The sequence below is a fragment of the Protopterus annectens genome, chromosome 8.part0 (genome assembly GCF_019279795.1).
Source record: "Protopterus annectens isolate FY-2018-M chromosome 8.part0, PAN1.0, whole genome shotgun sequence".
NCBI lineage: Eukaryota > Metazoa > Chordata > Ceratodontiformes > Protopteridae > Protopterus > Protopterus annectens.
Window position 1 is genome coordinate 289507868 of NC_056741.1, and position 15137 is coordinate 289523004.

Sequence of the window (15137 nt, forward strand, 5' to 3'; positions counted from 1 at the left end):
CAAAAACTGAAGAGGAGAGAATTCAGCTATACCTGGAATGTGGCTGACTCCTTGCGTGTGGGGGTAAGGCAAACAGAACACTCCGAATCTAATTTGGCTACCAGGTGGTCCAGGTGGTAGTCCTCAAAAGGACTGTTGTTTCTTTGTTGTCGCTCAGAATAGCCTTCAATAGGACCTTTGAAGTCCTTAAAAGGACACAAAATGGCCCTCAGAAAGGCCTTTGTGGGGATCCTCAGAAGGACCTTTGGGGGTGGCCTATAGAAGGTTCAGGTGAGTCCTTAGAAGGACTGTTGTGGTGAGTCCTTAGAAGGACTGTTGTATTATGAGCCCTGAAAAGGGTTATTGGGGGTCCATAAAAGGACCTTTGGAGCCCCGGGGGGACCAGTGGAGTCCTAGAAATGACCCTTGGGGAACCTATTGGAAGAGAGGATGGTTAGAGGATCCTTGCCCTGACTGTAGTTGCCTTGACAAAGTTGATGAGACTCAGTCCAGTGGAGAGGGACCTCAGAGGGTCCTGTGTCTTGGTCCTGAAAAGGGACTTTGGTGCCTGTTGGCAAAGGGGTGAGCTTTGGATGGGGCTCCTGGCTGGTGCTCCCTTGTTCAGGGCTGAGCACTTTTTTTTATTGGTAGAATGGGTTCCTAATAAGGACCATTGTAGTCCTCAGAAGGATCCACCTAAGCCGAGAGCTGCCTCTTGGGAAGACCCAGAGCAAACGTTCGGGGGCTGGAATGGCTCCATGAGACATAAAAGAGAGCTAACGAGGGATCCAAAACAAAGTGGGAAGCATGGACCAAGCCTAAGTGGGCAAGAGGAGAGAAAAAGAGAGAGGGAGAAAGGCAGAAAAGGGGGAAAAATGGAAGACAAAGTGCACCAAAGGAGGAAAAACATTTCTTTCAAAATCCAAATTGAAAAAATCTAAGTTATATATTTTTTTCAATTTGGATTTTAAAAGAAATGTTTTTCTCATTTTTACTGTTCATCCATTGCACACATTTCCTCCTTTGGTGCACTTTGTCTCCCTTTTTTCCATTTTTTCATTCCCCTCCCCCTTTCCGCCTTTCTCTCTCTCTCTCTCTACTCTACCTCCCTTTCTCTCTCTTTCTCTCTTTTAGACCCCAAGCAGTGTTTTACCCTTAGAACATCTAAAATTAGATCTTTAAAAGGGATTTCCCGACAGCGAGTTTTCCCGAGGCTCGTCCGGCCAAACGGGGCAACTGCTTGGATCCCCACCAGCCCCCCTCCCCTTGCCCACTTAGGCTTGGTCCATGCTTCCCACTTTCACTGCCCCAAATGAAAAAGGCTCCCACTACCCACCGGACCAAACCACATGGACACCATTTGGCATTATACTCCTGACTAGCAGCACCAGTCCCCTTCAGGCTGCCATCTCGATTTGCCCAACAGGTGGAGCTTCCCCCGAGTGGTTTTGGATCCCTCATTAGCTCTCTTTTCTGTCTCATGGAGCCATTCCAGCCCCCAAATGTTTGCTCTGGGTCTTCCTGAAAGGCAGCTCTCGGCTTAGGCAGACCCAATTGCCAAGCCAAGCCACTTGGCCACCAAGTGGCATCTCCTCCACACCATACATAGCCATTAATCCACTCCATGGCATCAGAACTGTCTCTTGGGCACTTTCATCTCAGCAGCTGTTAGCGAGCTTCCCTTCTTCCTCCCCTTTGGCTGGAGGTGCCTCTCAGCACCATTGCATGCACCCCCTCTGCCCCCTACTCCACCTTTTTATGTCCATGCTACTCTCTCCACTCTAAAACCCTCCTGCCACATGTATACCTGGATGCGGTGCCACAGCACCAATGCACAGGCCTCCTCCGGCCCTCTTTCCCCACTTCTTTCCGCTCATACTCCTGTATCCACTCTAAAAAACCTCCTACAACATGTGGTACCACATGGTGGCCCTCCCAGTGGCTCCCCTTGGTGGCCCCAAGGCATAAAAATAAGAAATGAGAGTACACAACAAAATAAAAATACTTTCTATTTAATATTTTCTATAATAAAATATTGGGCAAGACCAATATTTGTTACACTACATTAGGTATAAGACAAAACACTAGTTAAGGTTAAGATCCCAGTCCACAGACCTAAAATGGTGGCCTCCCACCATTTTAAATACCTCCATTAGAGATCCTTTAAAACTCCTCCTTGAAGAAGTTATTAAACGAAAGGTTCATAGGTTCATAGGTTCATACTAGGCTATCTGCCCAAGGGCATTTATAAGCCTAGCCCATAGTTATGTGGCTTTCGCCACCCCTTTAGTTTGAATAAAAACTATGCCTATCATTTTGCTGTGCCTCTGTCAAGCAGTGACACTGAAGTAATCCCTGGGGTCTATCTGCAATCTCCCATCCATTGGTCAAGATTCCTCTTGAACAAGGCCAGAGAGGTGCTCTGCCTCACATGTACCGGGATTTTGTTCCACAGCATAGGGAGTCTCTGGGTGATGAATCTGTCCCTCCAGCACGTTCTATTTATAACCGTGTCAAGGTTTAAGTCTCCGCCCTTGTGGTTCTGAGGGATCTAGATTTTTTGAGGTGAAGCATATTCATCAAATCTGGGTTTGACATGGCCTTATATGTCAGGCACAGGTCACCTCTGAGCAAGCGGTATGAGACTGAATAGAGCTGGAGTTCTTTCAGTCGGGCAGCATAAGACTTATTTTGAGACCCTTTATCCTTTTGGTGAGGAACTTTTGGGGCCTTTCAAGCTGCAGCAGGTGTCTGGTCAGATACATTCCAAACGGGGCATTGTACTCAATCATAGGTCTAATGAGTGATGAGTACAGGGGGAACGATGACCTCCCTTGATCTAGATGTGAATCCCTTCATGATCAGGTGGGCGATATAGAAGGTTTTCCTAACTACTTTAGCAACATGAGTGTCAAGCGAAGGCTACTGTCAACCTGGGTCCCCAGATCCCTGATGACTTTTTCTGTGCTCAGTGGATTGCCACCTATATGGTAGCTAGGGGTAACCTTGTTTTTCCCGAAGGATATGATTATGCATTTTTTGGCGTTTAACTTCAGGCCATGGCTCTGGCACCAGTTATCCGTTTCTGTGAGGCCCTTCTGGAGGATATCTGTGTCAGATGTGTTTTCGACTATGGCGCCCAGTTTGCAGTCATCTGCAAACTTTGTCAGCCATAACCCTCCTGTGTTTGCTTGTACTTCAGAAAAGTAGATGCCAAACAAGAGTGGACCCAGGACTGAGCCCTGTGGGACACCACTTGTGACAGGCTTTGAGTCTGACATGGCTCCAGCAACTCTGACCCTGTGGGTTCTGTCACTTAGCCAGTTTGCAACCCATCTTGTGATGTATGGGTTTACATTCAAGCTGATGAGTTTTTCGATGATACCTGAGTGGGGTATTGTGTCGAAGGCCTTTGCCAGGTCAAGGTAGGCTGTATGGACTGCCTTTCCTCATCAATGGCCTTGGTGACTGTCTCGAAAAAGTCAACCAAGTTTAAGAGGCAGGATCTGCCTTTGACAAAGCCAAACTGGGTTGGATCCAAAGTCTGCAAGTTCCCTATGTCTTTATTTATGAGTTCCATTATGATTCTCTCCATGGCTTTGCAGATAAGGCTTGTCAAGCTAATGGGGCGGTAATTTCCAGGGTCTGTGGAGGCACGGCCCTTATGAAGTGGGACCACAGTCGCGTGCGCCACTCCTTGGGTACGTATCCTGAGGTGAGGCTAAGATTAAACAGCTGTCCTAACTGTGGGTTTAATTCCTCGTTGAGTTCATGAAGCACACAGCCGGCGACACCATCCGGTCCCATGGATGCTGTGTTTTTTGCCTTAGTGAGGCCAGTTCTCACCTGGGCGTTGGAGATGTTTGGGGGGCTACAATCCTCTGGAATAGATATCTCTCCTTTTGGGGGGGAGAAGTTTGCACTGAACCTGTCAGCCAGTATGTTGGCAATGTGTGTAGATTCAGTAATTTTCACATCATTTTGAACTAATTCTGAGCATATCTGGGAGTTTCCTCCTAGGTTTCTAACATAGCTAAAGAAGGCCTTATGATTCTCTTTAGAGTCCTTGGCGATTTTCTCTCAAAATTTGCCTTGGTTGATTTTATGAGAGCTCTTAGTTTTTTACTTATAATGATCAAAGGTGTCTTACCTTTCAAGGATTTTGCTCTATCTTGTAGCAGCTTCCTCCTTTTGTTGTAGAGCTTGTTTATGGCTGGGGTCCACCAGACTGGACGCTTGCCTTTGGTACAGAGAGTCTTAGTTTTGTTTGGGATTGCCTGATCCATGCAGTCCTGTAGGTGCTGGTAGAAGGCATTTGTAAGTGATTCAGCGGTTTGAGTAATGTTTACCACTGGCTCAGGGGCCTTAAAGGAGACCACACTAGTTTTTAGAAGTGTGAAATCGGCTTTTGAGAAGTTTTTCACTGTGGTCTTTTTTGTTTCAGGTGGGGGCGGGATGAGGACCTCCAGCGAGATTAGTTTATGATCTGATCTGACCAGTGAGGGGTATACTTCCGGTGTTGAACATTTTGATCCCATGTTCGTGATGATGAGATCAAGTATGTTTTCTCCTCTTGTGGGGATGGTGACTAGTTGTTCCATGGCATTTGAGTTTATGAACTCCAGGAATTTTTGGGTTAGAGTGTTCGGGCTTGAGTAGTGTTCCCACTCTATATTAGGGTAGTTGAAGTCACCTAGTATGATGGTGAGTCACCTAGTATGATGGTGGGTTGATGTTATTTTCTGAGTTAAAACAAATCAAAAAACAAAATACCCAAAATAAGCAACACTATGGTGGAGAACGTAAAATGTATATTTTTTTTTGTCTGTCCACAGCTCATTTTTAATTATGTCACTGTTTTATCTGTCCATTTCTGTATATAGTGGTATGCCAATTGTTATGCTGAGTCTTTTGTCTAGTTTATTTGTACAAGAAATATGAATATGGGCACACAATCTGTGCATGTTCTGTGAACTGTGAACCGGACTTAAAGCATGTTAAAGCACACTAAGTTGATGGTAACTTTACTGTAACAGGATAACCACTCCCACCAGAAGGGGCTCATTCAATAAACACCACGCCCCGTTCAAGCCTCCTTCCTGATGATTGGTCCAAGGCACAGACATGCCTACTACCGTGAGTATATAAACCAGCAGAGTAACTTAGATTGATTCACTCAGAACAACACTAGGAGGAAGAATTTGCCTGTATACTTGCAAGATCTGAAGAATAAAGGATTACTAATTGACTAGAATGGTCTCCAGGGTCATTTTATTGCCAGTAATGTTCTGCAAGGAGATGGTCTCATATCTTAGGCTCTCATTGTTTTGTGTATAATTGTTTTGTTTAAATGTTTTATATGTACAAACGTGTTTGCTACTGATTGCTTATGATTTCATGTTTCAGTCTGTTAAACCTTCAAGATTCCACAGTCCTTCTCAGGGCTACAAATGTGCCTCTAAGGACCAAAGGGTACACAGTCCTTCTGAGGACACCTACGGTTCTTCTGAGGAACCCATTCTGCCATAAGATTCTACAAAAGGATACACAGTCCTTCTGAGGACTACAATGTCCTTATTATGACCTAATTCTACCAATAAATGAGTGCTCAGCCCTGAACAAGGGACCACAAGCCGGGAGCCCCATCCAAAGATCCCCCCTCTGCCAACAGGTGCCAAAGGCCCTTTTCAGGACCAAGACATAGGACCCACTAAGGTCCCACTCCCCTTGACTGAGTTTCATCAACCATGTCAAAGCCACCATGGTCAGGGCAAGGATCCTCTCACCACCCTCTTTCCCAATAATTTCCCCAAAGGTCATTTCTAGGACCCCCATAAGCCCCACCCGGGGCTCCAGAGGTCTTTTTAAGGACCCCCCCAATAGCCCTTCTCAGGGCTCCCACTACATCAGTCCTTCTAAGGACTCACCACAACAGTCCTTTTAAGGACTCACCACAACAATCCTTCTAAGGACTCACCTGGACCTTCTATTGCCCCCCCAAAGGTCCTTCTGAGGACCCCCACAAAGTTACTTCTGCGTGCCATTCTGAGTCCTTTTAAGGACTTCAAAGGTCCTTCTAAGAACCACCACGGATCAGATCAAGACAACTTTCCAGGCCCTAAGCACTGGATCTAGGGCCCAACCAATAACTTATCTGGTGGGCAACCTACAAAACATACAACAACAAAGAAACAACAGTCCTTTTGAGGACTACCACCTGGACCACCTGGTAGCCAACTTAGACTCGGAGTGTTCTCTCTGTTTATCAACTTAATTAGGAATATTGTTGAAGGTTTACTGTGCTACAGGATACTGCAAAGTTTAACACATTTTTTTAAAGGCAAATGGGTTGTTTTAACAACTGTAGCTGACTTACAATGCAGAAATGAAGCTCTGCCATATGTAGCAGATTTAAAAGATGCTTACTACTGCAAATGTTAGATTTTAATGGAAAACCTTAACACAAGCACTCAAGTCCTTTTGTTAGGTGAATTAAACTGAATTAATAGAGATTCCTGTCAATCCTACCTATCCTCTTACTCTACTTTACTCCTTCAATTAATCTCTACTGCCTATAACTGCATCTCTCTACATTCCTTCCAGCACATACATCCTTCTAAATCACAGATATGTCACTATTTCATCTTCTGTCACTAAGATTTGTCACTATACTCACACTGTCAACCAGCTATCACAAGTGTTTCTCACACTGTGATTTGCCGACACCTACCACACAATACTGAATCCAACATTTCACAATACATTTCTCTGATATCTCCTTCAGCCGGAGCGACATTAATTCCATTAGCACCCTGAAATACAAGTAAGCAGCACTTACACCACCATTATCTAGAGTCTTCTAGAAACTCAAGTCCAAATGTAAGCGGCTCTTCAATAGCCGCATTGCTAACTAGACGATCAACCCACTGATCTAACCACAGACCCCACCAAACCAGTTCCCATATATCCTGAAACAGCAACAGGCTATCTCTCCAGCCACCTAGGACTTAAAACACTATGCTGTAAACCAAGAAGTGTGTATAACAAAATCACATATGTTCATTAAAACCTGGCTAAAACCAACTACCAAAGATACAAAAATGCTCCCACCAGGTTATAATACACACAGACTGGTGGAGTTGCTTTTTTCTACAGAAATGTTTTAGCCCTCTCCACTTGCCTTAATACTATACCCCCTTTCAGCATGATGAACTTCTCATCTCATTCCTCAAACTGAATGTTTAGCCATCAGATATCTATACATATCACCTGGATCTCAGCCAACATAAGACTGAAAGCCATATTGCTATGAAACATTAACATAGACTGGTAAATTATAGTCTTAGAAAGCCCAATGAATTCAATTCAGATATATGGTTCTCTCACTTGATCAAGATTTCAACTACAATTTACAAGGCCACATCTAAGGAATTCATCCTAGACTAGTATCTAACATCCACCCAAAAACTAAGCTGCCAAAAGTGGCATCCTATCCAACAGCCTACACACACAACATCTAAGCTGCATTATCAGGAACCCTAATCAGCCCCATAAAGTTTGTCATTATAACACAGTCAGAAACCTCAGTAACTTCAGAAAGGAAGTTTTTATTTCCACCCTGCTCCAGATCAACTGGGCTCCACTTAAAACTCTTGCCGTTGATGAAGCAGTAGACAGATTTAATACAATATTTCTAAATATCTTGGGAGAGCAAACACTATTAAGAACCAAAAGAGTTGAAAACCAACACCACCCTTGGTTAACTAAAAAAAACAAAATATCAAAGCAACTTTGCAGCTTAAAGATAAAGCCTAGAATGTAAGGCTACAAATCAAGTCTCAAACATCTCTGCAACAATATAAGTAGCTAAGGAACCACAGCAAACAATACCTAAAATAGGACAGTAAACCTTAATAAACACCCCAGAATTCATCATCAAATACTCCAAAAGAAAAACATTTGGAAATCCAAAAGAAAAAATCTATAAATCCAAAAATACATTACTCAGTCCTGGAAAATCAACCCTACCCAGCCAGTCCTCAACCAGTAACTTCCAAAGCATTGCTTCACAGTTTAGCTCACATTTTATAAATAAAGTAACTCCCTACAAAAAAAATACTACAAATCCATTCATCTCACCTAAATCACTGAAGCCTTAACAGAGTTTCTCACTCACTTCAGTGCCAACATCTACAATTAAAAAAATACCTAAGCACCTGCAAGACAGAAACCACTGTCCTGGGGCAACTTCCATCTGAATACCTCAAACTCAGTGCAGATAGACTTGCATATCCTGTCTCAATTCTAATTAACCACTCTTTCCAAAAAATAAAAATATGTCCCCACCTTATAGAAAAAAATCCTGTATAATACCCCTCCATAAAGGTAGCTTATCAACCGAGCTCACAAACTATAGACCAATTACCATTCTCTCACTCATCCAAAATCTTAGAAAGATGTATTCTTTCTCAATTTACTACATATAGCACTTCTCATAAACTCCTCTCTCCCTCACACCATGATTTCAGACCTAATCTCAGCACAACCACTGCACTTCTAGGGTTCACAGCTATAATAAATCACAATATAAATTCAGGTCTTCTAACCTCAGCCCTATTTCTGGATCTATCCAAGGTATTTGATACAGTCAATCATCAAATTATCTTAATTAAGTTCTTTTCCTATGGACCAACTCTCTCCTCACTTTACTGATTTTCTAGTTACCTCACTAATAGGTCCCATGCAGTGAAATGGCAAGATGATTCCTCCTCTTTCATTCCTATATCCATTGAAGTCGTACAGGGCTCCATCCTAGGACCACTGGTGTTTAACTTATTTATCAATGACCTAAATATAGCAGCCAATGAGGTCACCCTAGTGCTATACAGCAATGGATCCACTCTAATATGTGCTGCTAAGATACTACTGATGCTTCAGACACTCACCCAGAAATTCTTCTCCTCCATGGTTGTTCTTTTGTTCAGAAACTCACAACTCCTCCTAAATCAATCAATAAATAAATAAATAATAAGGTATTCTCTGCAGAACAAAACCTAATGTACTGTTATCATAACTATATCCCCCTCTTTCATCTCAACTCCTTTATTTTCCTTGTGCATCCTCCTCTCCTTCCTTTATTTGGGCTGCTGTAACTCTTTATCTTATTTTCCTAGGTCCTAAATTTTGAACAAGTCTTTATAGTAACAAATATTCTTACATAAAACCTGACAATCTATGCATATTGGTGATATTGTACTGTATTTAAAAAAAATTAGGTTTTTATTCAACCCATGCGACTGGTGTAATTGACGTCAAAAATGTCTGAATAATGGAACTGTCACTCATGGATGATGAAATAATACTAATGATGTCCATGATGTCTGTATAATGAATATTTTTCCCTGGGCCTCTACTGAAAAAGGACACTACTCAGTCAGTCTTCCCCAGTAAACAAATGCTAATAAATAAATAAATTCAGTTCTATAGTGGTATGTTTATAAACATACTTAAACTAGGAGAAGTCATTTGAACTTTTTTGGACTTACCTTAGTACAATGCTTTGCTAACAATTCAGAGGGTGGCCTAGTGGTTAAGGTGTTTGCCTTACAAATACAAAGTGCAGGGTTTGAGCCTCACAAGGGATAATTGGCTAGGCTTAAAGTGCTTTGCAAGGGCAGTTAGCTTAGTACTAATCTATGAGCTTCTATATACAAATTACATATGATTGGTGTGTATTTAAAGTACCATGGATGTTATGCTATTAACGTCTCTTCTTTCTTAATTAATCTTTTTGATATATATATATATATATATATATATATATATATATGTGTGTGTGTGTGTGTGTGTGTGTGTGTGTGTGTGTATATATATATATGGGTCTATCTGAGTTCATCGACATTTTAAAATACCGAAAACGAATTAACCGACACGAGAATGTCGAAAGTCACGTCACCGACGCCAGAAGATCGACGAGGCAGAAGACCGACGGAGGAAGACACCGACACTGAGAAGCTGTGATGGGGTAAGGGTGCGAGTAAGGTAAGTGTGCGATGCTGGTGTTTAGTAGGGGTAGGGGTGGGATAAGTGAGTTAGGGTTAGGGCGCGGGTTAGGTGAGTGTGCGAGTAAGGTAAGTGTGCAATGTTGGTGTTTTGTAGGGGTAGGGGTGGGATAAGTGAGTTAGGGTTAGGGCGCGGGTTAGGTGAGTGTGCGAGTAAGGTAAGTGTGCAATGTTGGTGTTTTGTAGGGGTAGGGGTGGGATAAGTGAGTTAGGGTTAGGGCGCGGGTTGGGTGAGTGTGCGATAGTGATGGACCTTAGGGTAAGGGTTTGGGTCAGGGTTGTGGTTAGTTGTGTATGTATGGGTTAGTGTTTGTTTGTAAGGATTTTGGTGTGCTTGTGTTGTGTGTGTGAGTGTTGGATAGGGGATGTGTTTTGTTTGTTGGTATGTTGTGTCGGGTGTATGCGATGTCGTGTTTGTGAACTGTCGATCTTCTGGCGTCGGTTAAATGAGTTTCGTTGTTTTGGTGTCGGTTAATTCGTTTTCGGTATTTTAAAATGTCGATGAACTCAGATAGACCCATATATATATATATATATATATATATATATGGGTCTACTACTAATTACCGACACGACGATTCCCCGACGGAAAACTCCCCGACGCCAGATGACTGACATCACACAAACCCGACAACGCAAAACACCGAACACCATTACACCGAACACCATTACACCGACACACGGGCGTAAACAACACGCGACACTACATAGCATACACACTAGCCCTGACCCAAACCCTAACCCTAAGGTCCGACACTATCGCACACTTCACCTACCTGCACCCTAACCCTAACTCACTTAACCCACCCCTAGCCCAAGCTCCGACACTAACGCACACATCACCTACCTGCACCCTAACCCTAACTCACTTAACCCACCCCTAGCCCAAGCTCCGACACTAACGCACACTTCACCTACCTGCACCTAACCCTAACTCACTTAACCCACCCCTAGCCCAAGCTCCGACACTAACGCACACATCACCTACCTGCACCCTAACCCTAACTCACTTAACCCGTCCCTAAACTACAGTCCCTCACTAGCACACACTTACCTTACCCGAACCATACCTCCGACACGAACACACACTCACCTTTCCCACAGCCTAACCCGACATCCCACAATCTCGAGCACTTACCTGACCGCTCCTAACTCCGTCACCATCGCACACTTACAGCGCGATCGCACATTCCCTTGTCGGTCTTTCCGCTGTCGGCAAATCACCCTGTCGGTACACTTACCTGTCGGTCATCTGGCGTCGGTGAGTTTTCCGTCGGGGAATCGTCGTTTCGGGCATTAGTAGTAGACCCATATATATATATATATATATATATGTATATGTGTGTGTGTGTGTGTCTGTGTGTGTGTGTGTGTGTGTGTGTGTGTGTGTGTGTGTGTGTGTGGTGTGTGTATATATATATATATATAAGTTTTGATTATATAGTTACTTGTTGCTTTATTTCAGTGCCCTTGATCTCTCATTTTATGAGAGTGTCTTGCGCCCTGACATACTGGCTAGTGACAACAGTTATTAAAGTTTCTGAATTTAACATTATAATAAATAGTACTTTGTGAAAGTGACTATAGATTGCTTTAATAAATATGCTTTAGCTGGTCTGTTGACACAATGCTTTTTAACTCTGTGTCTTTATTATGAAAACTGTTATATGGTAAGTGGTTGTAACATGAGCAACTTTTGCAATTTCTTTGCTAAATTAACTGAATTTTCAAAGAGGGTTAAAACTAAGTTAGACAATACTAAAGAAGTCTGTAATTTTGCATATAAGAAGGCCCTGATTACTGTGACTGACTATGTAAGGGAATGGTTAGATGAAAACAACATCTCTCATTCCATGAATGTGGAACAGATGGCAGCCATTTCTAAGGAGATTAACATGGGACACTCTCTCAGAAATGCTTCAGTTACTATATCAGCTAAGAAGGATAATTTGGATGGTATAGGGTATCAATAGAGAAGGATGAGTTGAACAACATGGAGCCAAACTACAGCTAATACATATTTGTTTAAAACAATAGAAGGAAACAGCTGCTGCACACTCTGGCAAAATCTAGGGCTTAATTTTTAATGCAAAAGTGTAGCATACTGCAATCTAGCACTATGAATATATGTCATGAAATGAAGAAAAGGAAATACCTGTTTAGGAGCTTCCATATAATAATAAACAATTTGTATGACATTGTTTCTTGAGAACACCACAAAGGTGCTTAACTGATAAAAAATAAAGGCACATCAAATAATTACTTGTTCATGGAAGACAGTGGTGAGGTTTTTCAGTCCTCCTTTCATGTACATATATTGCCCCTGCAATTATTATAAGAAATGTAAAAAATAATGTTATAACTGCAGATGAAGAACAGTGGAGCACAAATTCTTTTATGGGAGAACTAATGCAACAAGATGCGCAGGGAGCAGATAATAAAGACTGATAATTCTAAGGTTTGTAAGAAAAATAATTTAAAGTGCACTAGGCATGTTGATCTCCTTATCTCTGTACCACATTATGTGGTTCAGTAAGTGCTCTTCCCATCAGTGAAGTTTTTTGGCTGCAAATTGTAAGGGGAAAAAAATTTTTAAAAACACACTAAAATTATGAGTGTCTCACTGAGGAAAAAAATGTAACATTGAACCTCGGTGACATCAACATAAGGAAAGCATCAAATGCATCATTAGACTTTAATGGATGCAAAACCCCACATGTGCAGAGATGGGTCCACTAAATCTATGGACGTTGCTTGTGGTATACCTATTGTGATGTCACTGAGGAATATAGTACATTTATTTGGGCCATGGTTTAATAAAACATTTATGAATGTTTTTATTAAAAGCAAATAAATAAATAATGAAGGAGAACGATTAAAAAAAAAAGCATTGCAGAACTTGACTCATTAGATGCTGCGAAATACCTAAGGAAAATGATTAATACACTTTAATGATATTTAAGGATAAGCCTTATTTAAGCATGCAAAGAGGAAAAGACAGGCTAGGTTAAAATTCATAGAGGATAATCAATCTAAAAAGAGGATTGTATAGTAACAACAATCAGTATAACATTATGTACTCTTGGTATTTTGATCAATATGTACAAAATCAACTTGAATGTTAAATACATTAGAGCTTCTATTTTCTAGTAGAACATCTTTAATTAATAACATTAAAGTACTACATCCATTGAACACATCTTATCATTTAGGCATATCATTCACTCACATCATTTATAGTCATGATACAGTTACATAAAGAGACAGTAACTTTCCTCAGTACAAATTAACTAGATAGTGAGGGACTAATAGGAGAGTTTTTTTTCCTGAAATTAAAAAAGAAAAGAATAGGTGAATATTTGGACAAAAAAACACCCCATGGTGTGAACCTTGGCTCTAGATAATTGTCACTGTCAAATTGACACCACAACCCCATGTGTAAAAAATGGGAAAAGGGGGCTGTGGATGGATGGATGGACGATTATATAGCAGATTTCAATAATAAAATGGTTAGTATTACTATTTACCATCTGGATAAGACAGATGAATGTCCATTGATCACGGGATGATATAGGTATGCATTCAGCATGATTAAAAAGACATACAAACTAAACCTGAAAATATCTCGGGTTAACTTATATCATCTCCCCTGACATTGTTGCACTGTTAGAGAATATATTCAATAATTTTACAAGAAAAATCTGTGGTGCCCAAACTGTGGAAGCTAACATACTTTAAATTAATATATAAAGGTGTTCATATGACTGAGCTGACCAGTTACCACCCAATAATACTAATATGGATTACTGAACAATGTCTTGAAAGATGCATGCTATAGTTGTTTATAAAGTATAACAAATGTGGTCCACATCTGGATGACAAATAACATCAATTTATTAAGGGCCACTCAGCCTTAAAGTGTCCAAGCTTTTCCCTCTGTCAGACCAAAAAATGGCATAAAGTTATATATATGGTTATAGCCAAAGCTTTTGAATGCATGCTTTTGAATTATTCAATGTATATGACTAATAAAGGTGTCAATCACTATATAGTTAAATGGATCGATAACTAGTTAAGAAATGGAAAACGTTGCATTTTATTACATGATAGTAAATCATCTTAGAAATGTATAAACTGTGGAATTCCTCAGGGTTCAGTAGTTGGTCCCATATTGTTTGATTTTGTATTCTCTATCATACCTCTCTCCGCAGAATTATGGGTATCTAAGTATGCAAATGAGTGTAAGACTGAGTTTTATATAACAATAATGGTAACAGATGTCTTAAATGAGGACCTTAGCTCAACTAAAGCATGGGCAACAAAAACTGCTTTGAAGTTTGGTATCAATAAAAATAAGGTAGTATTGCATGGAGCAACAGGCGATATTAACACCCAAATGGGTAATCATTTTAAAGTGGTTCCATACATCAAAGATCTGGGTGTTACTGCTGGCTGAGGATTGACAATGAGACAAGAACATTGTTGAGATTAGGAGCAAAGATATGTAGAAAACATCATTAATTTTAACCACAGGTGAAGCAAGGGACCTAGATATATTAACAACAATGTTTGTATCCATTGTAAGGTCGATAATAGACTACAACCTATCTTTTTGTTTTTTTGCCTACTGTTGATATAGTGACTCCAAAATTTGACCAGAGGTGCTACACCAAGAATCATTCATATACTGATAGACTAAAATGATTCAAACTATTCAATGTTATTTTTAGAGTCCTCAATGACAAGCTATATATAATCATGCAAGCAATCTTGAATACTGACTTTAGAACTAAACTCGGCTTATCCATTGTGACACCAACTCCTATAGTCATGGAGAGAGGTCCTTTATTTGTGACTGTGCACAGTAGAAGCAGATGGAGGGATAGGTATTTCATTTAACAAATTCCTATACATTAGAATAACATACATATTGAGATTATGAAAGCTGATAATCTAGACACATTCAAAATAAAGTTGATAGACTTATGGGTGAAAGAGCAGTAGATTTTCATAGTCCACACAGCCCCTTTAGGACCTATGCTATTTCAAAAACAGAAGTTCAAGGCTGTAGGCCTCTCCGAGATCCAAACTGCAGCT